Source organism: Gopherus evgoodei, chromosome 1 (assembly GCF_007399415.2).
Source record: "Gopherus evgoodei ecotype Sinaloan lineage chromosome 1, rGopEvg1_v1.p, whole genome shotgun sequence".
Lineage (NCBI taxonomy): Eukaryota > Metazoa > Chordata > Testudines > Testudinidae > Gopherus > Gopherus evgoodei.
This window is the reverse complement of record NC_044322.1, coordinates 156,222,706-156,229,683: the sequence shown is the minus strand read 5'-3', so window position 1 is coordinate 156,229,683 and position 6,978 is coordinate 156,222,706. Positions and strand designations below refer to the sequence as shown.

Below are 6,978 nucleotides of genomic sequence, written 5' to 3'. Positions count from 1 at the left end.
CATTTCCAGTGTGGTAATGGTTAAATAAAAGCTTTTCTGGCACCATAAAGTCCACAGCAATTTAAGCTGCAAACAGCCACACAAACAACAATGAGCTAAATGTAATAAATGGTACAGTAGAATTGGGGTCAGATGCATAGCTTATGGGCATGGTATCTTATCATTTCAGAAACCCACACACTGGAGTTGGAAAGTAAATATCCTGTATCCAGTTTCAAAGCAGAAAATAATATTTTCAACTACTACAGGACAAAGTCAGGATTTTTATGTGAGGGATAAAAAATATGCCCTAGTATGGCAAAAAAGAGAGATTGTTCTTCATGGAGAAATCAATGTTGAAGTTATACCTATTTTAGCTGTTCCCAGGAGAAAGGAGGTAAAAGGAGCGAGGCATTATAGAAAGTCAGTCCAAGCTAGGGGGTAAGGCTGGGCAAGATGTTCCCAGAAAATATATAGTGCATCAAAAGCAGCCAGTGAAATGGATTTGCGTCATAGTCAGATTACGGGAGAGATTCCCCCTTTTATGTAATTGTGGGAATTACCTTCTTTCCAAGTTTCTTCAAGACACAAGGGAAGAGAAATAGAAAGCTAGGCACAGAACTGACTAGGTTTCACAGACTATTTTTTGGGAGCAGGGTGAAGAAATGTTTTGTGCTGAAAGAACATAGAAAAAGGCATATTTTAAGCATCCACATGTAGCAAAGGGCAGTTGGATGTTTCTGTTTGGATATTACCCAGCAGTATAATGTTTATTTGAACACCATACAAACTATCCGAAGCTACTGAGTCTACCAAATTATGCTGGAAATCTCACACGACCATGTTTTCTCATGAGATGTTTCATTCATTCTATAATAGTATTTTGTCTCTTGTGCCTCCAGTCCTAGCGGGAGCCTGGAAGAGAGGATGGAAATTGAAAAACAAAGTAGAAAAGGTACAAATACATATATAACTAGCTATAGCAAGCATCCAACAAGATAGAGCTTGGAGTTGATCAGATAAAGGTCCAGTTTAGTTTTTATTTTATTTGGATATGTTTGCTCATCTCTTGTCACAAAAGCAAATGGGTATTTATTGATTACTTCCATCCACACCACTGGATTCAATGTTTCTGCTATACCATTGCACTGATCTCTTCTGGCTAAACCACTGTATTGATTTCTTCTGCTCCTGTTATATGCTTTCTCTGATTCTCTTGTCCACTCACTTCATTTAGCCAGGAAGTTATAGGATTAGCCTGATCCTGCTAACATTTATGCACACAATGAATTTACACACATGAATACGCCTGTGATTGCAAATCTGTCGTATGATTGCTCAAAATCTGTGATGGGCTTTCAGTCATTCGGTCAAAATGATATTCGGTAGCAATCTATAGTTATCAGTAATGGTAACCTGGACTTTCTCTCCCTTAAATTTCAAAGACGTCAGAACTCACAATCATGGCCTGCTTTTCAAAAGAGCTCATTTTGGACACATGTTGGATGCTGAGGTTTTCTGAAAATCTGACTCTTAATTATTGTCTAACCAGGAGCTGGGCTCTTTGGGAAATCTTACCTTAGTTAAGAGTGCTGAACTCTTGAAAATCTGCTACTGTGAAAAGAATATTCATTTCAGCTGTCTCATATAGATTTTGTCAAAAATGTTCCATCTTAACTTCTTACTATGGAAATTGGGCCTTCAGTTAAACAAGCATTTGATTTCTTTGGAATTTTTCAATTTTTCAATGGTAATGAAACATTGTGGCTGAAAATAATTTTTTACTATTCTGGCAGTTTTTAGTTGCTGACTGTTGTTTTTTTTAATGTCAAATCGATATTTTCTATGGAGAAAAGAATTCCAGCTGTAATGTTTAATAAAATTGCACTGAAAATAAATGTTCTCATGTTGTTCCAGACATGGGGTTTAGATAAAAAACACCAAGTGTCATACCAGTAAATTCTAAATATTTTAAAATAATAGTCCGAATATATTTTGAAACACACCATTAATGTTGACCATTAATGACCATATATACTCATTTTTTATATGGGATGATGTCTTCACAGATAAATCCTGGGATATATTAAAAATTGTATATGATAATGGCTTGTCTGTTTCCATCTAGAAGGGGGAATATAGAGAGCTATAATACCCGTATCAAAACAGAAAAAGAAAAAATTTATGCATGGAGACCTGTGCTGCCTGATTATTATTACTATACTTTTTCATGCATCCTCTGGGTTATTTCCACTCACCTTTATGGCTCTTCATCCAAAAAAACCAAGAATTTGTAAGAAAATTCTATAACCTGGGAGACAGATTTTCTTCTTCATATAAAAACACTCACAGCCCTGTGGTGACACTGAAAGAATGGTATTGTTTAGATAGGGTTTATGCACTGATGTGCATTTGACACACATTATTAGAGCAACTCTGTTCATGCATATTGCTTTTTTAAAGGAATGGGTGTAAGAGCGACATGGACATTGTGTCTTTTTAAACAAGGGATCCATCGGCACTAACAAAATAACCAGAAATGTGGTGAATTCAGCATGTTTTGTGCTCCCAGAACATATTAAAGCAGATAGCAATTTTTCTTAAATGTGTTTGTCACTCACGTATATTATAAAAACAGAGCCTATGGTTTGGTCCTGGACAGTTCATTGCAAGTGCCTGGGTCCTGATTCTGCAAATACTTATATGCACATGCTTAACTATAATGCATGTGAATAGTCCCACTGAAGCCCATGGAACAACTCACATGAATAAAGCTCTGTGTGTGTGGTGTGTGGTGTGTGTGTTTCCAGACTGAGCCCATAGGTGGCAAGTTCTTTGGGACAGGTATTGTCTTTTTGTTATATATTTGTGCAGCACCTCACCCAATGGGGCTGGGACCTGTACATGCTACCACAGTACAAATAAATAAAATCATAATAAGTATTACGTAGTCAAAACTTGAGCAGCGTGACTGGTCACCTAATTCTCATTGAATTGTTTCTGCTCCCTGTTTGGAGGCCATAGCTGTTCACGGGCAGCAGGCCTGAGTAAACCCGGAGCTTTGCTTTTCTCACAATGAAGGTGGGAGCTGGAGATAAGCAGGCCGAGGGAAATTTAGGATATTTAAAACTTTTTCCTTTCTTTACCATCATGGCCTTGGCCTGAAGCATCACTCTTAGGAGAATAAGGCCTCTGTAAAATGATGGGTCCCATACCATATAAGATATGCAACATTTATTCTATGGAGTGGTCCATCATTTTCTGCCTACAGAAACAGTCCCGCCACAGTGATTGGCACGTCGTTATTGTATGTGTGAACATGCAGGGTCGGAGTTAGGTTCAGACCCCTCTAAAAAACTCCTTATCCAAGTCTCTGGCTAGGGTTTTAAAAAGTATTACAGCTATGTCCTATTACAGGATATAGCTAGCCTATATCCATTCACTATAAGTGCACTGTGCAGCAGGGTGGATCCTGAAGGTAGGTTGCTGGGAGTAACTGTGCTGTAGCTGAAGCAGCTGCTTCTTGCCAGTATGTAGGGAGAGCAAAGATGATAAGCAGCCTTTCCCTGTTAGTGCTAGTTCTGGTGATGCAGCAGGAGGATGTACTTTTGTCACAGGTGCAGGAATGACCATGGCTTTTCTCTTTATACGTACTCTGGTCAGTATTGGCCAACACGCCTCCATGGTTCTCTTTCATTTCCCACATTGGTACTTCATTTGGGAGCTAGGTCCAAGGGGGACAAAGATGAAGACCAGTGAGGGTTATAGCAATGTGGTCTCAGGCAAAATAGCACCAATTACAGACAGTGGCTGAGTAGTGTAGGGATAACCTGCCAGGAAGAAAAAGACACAGTGGGGTGGGTATGTTAAAACCAAACCTTTTATACATTAAGGAGATTACCACTATTATCTAAAAGTCAGAGCCTGTGGTCGCTGGGTGCTCAAGGAAGCAGATGCCACCAGAAGGAGAAAATCACATGGAGCTGGCTAAATAAAGCTACCTGGCTGGGCAAGATATCAAAACTCTGCTCAGTTATTTGGAGGAAAGTATTCCTATGGGTGGCAAAAAAACCCCGGTGGGAAGCCAAACAGAACAAGATCCTGTAGTCTCAGCAGCTTGTCTATTGTTTGTCACTATCAGCCACTAATGATGGCAAGGCTGAGTGACAGTTGGGAAGAGATTGGAATGTTTTTAATTTATTTATTCAGACTGAGATTTTCCAAGCTGCTTAAGGAATTTGGACTAGAATTAATAGGGATTGGGCATCCATCTCTTCCAGGCAGTTGTGAAAGTCAAACCCTTAATTTATAAAAGTGAGAAAAAATGAAGGATAACATTTTCAAAAGCCTCTAAATCCCATTAAAAGTCACTGGGACTTAGGCTACCTAGTGATTTAGGTGGTTGTGAAAATAGGATTTAGGGGCAGATTTTAAACGTATTCAAGCGCCTAACATGCAGTAAGGCACCTACTGTGATTTTCAAAATCATTTAGGCAACTAGGTGCCTTTGAACTCCTACCTAGGTGTCTATCTGCATTGAGGTCCCTAAATAACTAAAAATATGACTCTAGATTCCTAAGTCATTTTAGTCATTTTGAACATTTTACCTTAAATGATCTGGAGCCATCAAGCTGTGCTCATAGGTTAGCTGTGCAGCTGCATGATATTATCTGTATCCTTTCTCTCCTTCCCCTTTGCCTTCCAGCTGTGTGTTACCCTCACTTACTGCACTATTTTCAAAATTAAAGTGCAGATATTGATGCAGTAGCACCACAAAGGAAGGAAGGGGAGCAGTCATGGGTGCCAATTCATAATATATGTTGGTACAAGTGTATGTGAAATGTTTTGGGTTTTGTTTCACCCAGTCTATTTACTTAACTGAACCTGTACTTCAAATCTTTTTACACTGTTGACCCTAGAAAGGTGTTGAAAGAGGAAGGGGTGAGAATGGTTGTATAAGTGTGTGTTTATACTAGAAATGACTTCACTTTGTTTCTTTTCTTTTTTCTCGAAAGGAAATCAAGCAGGATCCCTTTAATGGTGAAGCATGATGTGATCACTGTCCAGAGAATGAAAAGCAGCCATTCCAGAGCCCCTTTACTTTGATGTGTGCTCAGGTAGTGTAAATATCTGAAAAAGTGAGATGCGATAAACAAGAATTCAGTTGAAACATTAGGTCAGCAGTGTAGTACATGGTAATAGTTGATGGATTTTTTTGGTTTTGGAGTGGGAGGAGGGAAGAAACTAAGGATAAATGGAAGGTGGGTTTAATATTATCTTTAATAAATCAAAGTATTCTCTTAATGTGAAAAGGCTAAGTTAATTACATTTTGGGCAGGATTCTATGTTGCAGACTGGAATGGGAAAACAATTGTACCTGTCTTGAGAAAGATCCCACAGGTCTATGCACTGGCAAATGCACACTGTACTCATCTATACACAATATGGGTCTAATTCAATTAAGTTAATGGAGTTGCACCCATTCACAGAGGGCTGAATTTGACCCCATCTATGGATGTATACACTTGTGTGTGAAGGGAGAGTACTAGATACTGCTTTATTTTTGCTGGGGAGAAAGAAAGAAAAGAAAGTATAATGGAAACAGAGCACCAGCATACACAAACATGGTCTAACAGGGGTCGGCATCCTTTCAGAAGTGGTGTGCCGAGTCTTCATTTATTCACTCTAATTTAAGCTTTTGTGTGCCAGTAATACGTTTTAATGTTTTTAGACGGTCTCTTTCTGTAAGTCTGTAATAGATAATAAACTATTGTATGTAAAGTAATAAGGTTTTTAAATGTTTAAGAAGCTTCATTTAAAATTAAATTAAAATGCAGAGGCCCTGGACCGATGGCCAGGACCAGGGCAGTGAGAGTGCCATTTAAAGTCAGCTTGTGTGTTGCCTCAGCATGTGTCATAGGTTGCCTACCCCTGGTCTAATATATAATATATGTGCTGCAGTCAGGAAATCTCCCCTCACTCAGGACTTCGAATACTATAGGTAATATATGTGGCACTTCAGTTGAGATGAAGTACATATCTCCAAAGGCAAAAACAATCTCTGTTCATGCACACTAATTTTTTTTTCTTTTCTTCTCTGGCTTTGCAATTTGAAAATAGCTTTCACGTGGAAAGTTTTTCAATAAGCTCCATCCAGCCAAGAGAATTCTGGATCTGTTAACAGGATATTTACTTTGAGGTAAATGCCAACTTTGGTCAAGGTTTATTGCAGTTAGTTATCTGTGGCTATGTATTAAAAATGTACCATGTGGAAAGAGAGACTGAAATTATGGCTATTTCCTGCCTGCTCACTCTCCCCAGGAAAGCTGTCTTTTGAGGCCCTCTGCACCAGGAAACCTAGTGGAATACTGGAGGGGAAATTTCGCTCTCTCTTCGTCCTTTCACCCTATTACTTCCTCCTCATCCCAATAGCTGTGAGCATGCCTGTGAATTGTCTGTCATTTTGAGGAATGTCACTCATTTTAGTCCCAAAGTTAACTACATTCCAGACAGATTGCATGCTCCCTTCACTTTTATTGTTGAGATTTATTGATGTTATCAGTAGCCATACAAACAGTTTACACTCAAGGGGCAAATTCCTCAGCAAGTTTCCTACATGAATGTTTTGTGCCCCTTATTTGTGTCTTTGACGCATGTTGTCTCCAAGATGGGCCTTGCCAGGTTGAAGGGTATGTCTGTGAGGATTAAGGTAAGATACATTGCTGGTGTTCAAGAAAGCTGTCACAGCCGCTCACCATTCAGTTCTCTAGAGATGTGCACATCTCAAATGACTGAAGACCTGTAGTGCTGTCATTGAGGAGAAAGAGTAGAATAGGGTGAAGCGGTTGAATTAATATGCTTGTCTTTCACCTCTAGAAGCCTTGACCTGTTTCAAACTTGGATTAGAGTTCACAAGTGAAATGAGTATTATAATCTTGACTTAGTCTCTGGTTGACATAAGTCCCCATCAAAAACTGACACACAATTTGTTTCCAATAG

The 6,978-nt window shown here is 39.1% G+C and overlaps 1 long non-coding RNA gene across 1 annotated transcript; it reads left to right on the top strand.

Annotated features, from left to right (window-relative positions):
• Nucleotides 1–887: 887 nt before the first annotated feature.
• Nucleotides 888–6,179, top strand: LOC115658011. Its single transcript, XR_004002112.1, has 3 exons — nucleotides 888–934; nucleotides 4,995–5,096; nucleotides 6,100–6,179. It is a non-coding gene; the product is annotated as an uncharacterized LOC115658011 (long non-coding RNA).
• The last annotated feature ends 799 nt before the right edge of the window (nucleotides 6,180–6,978 follow it).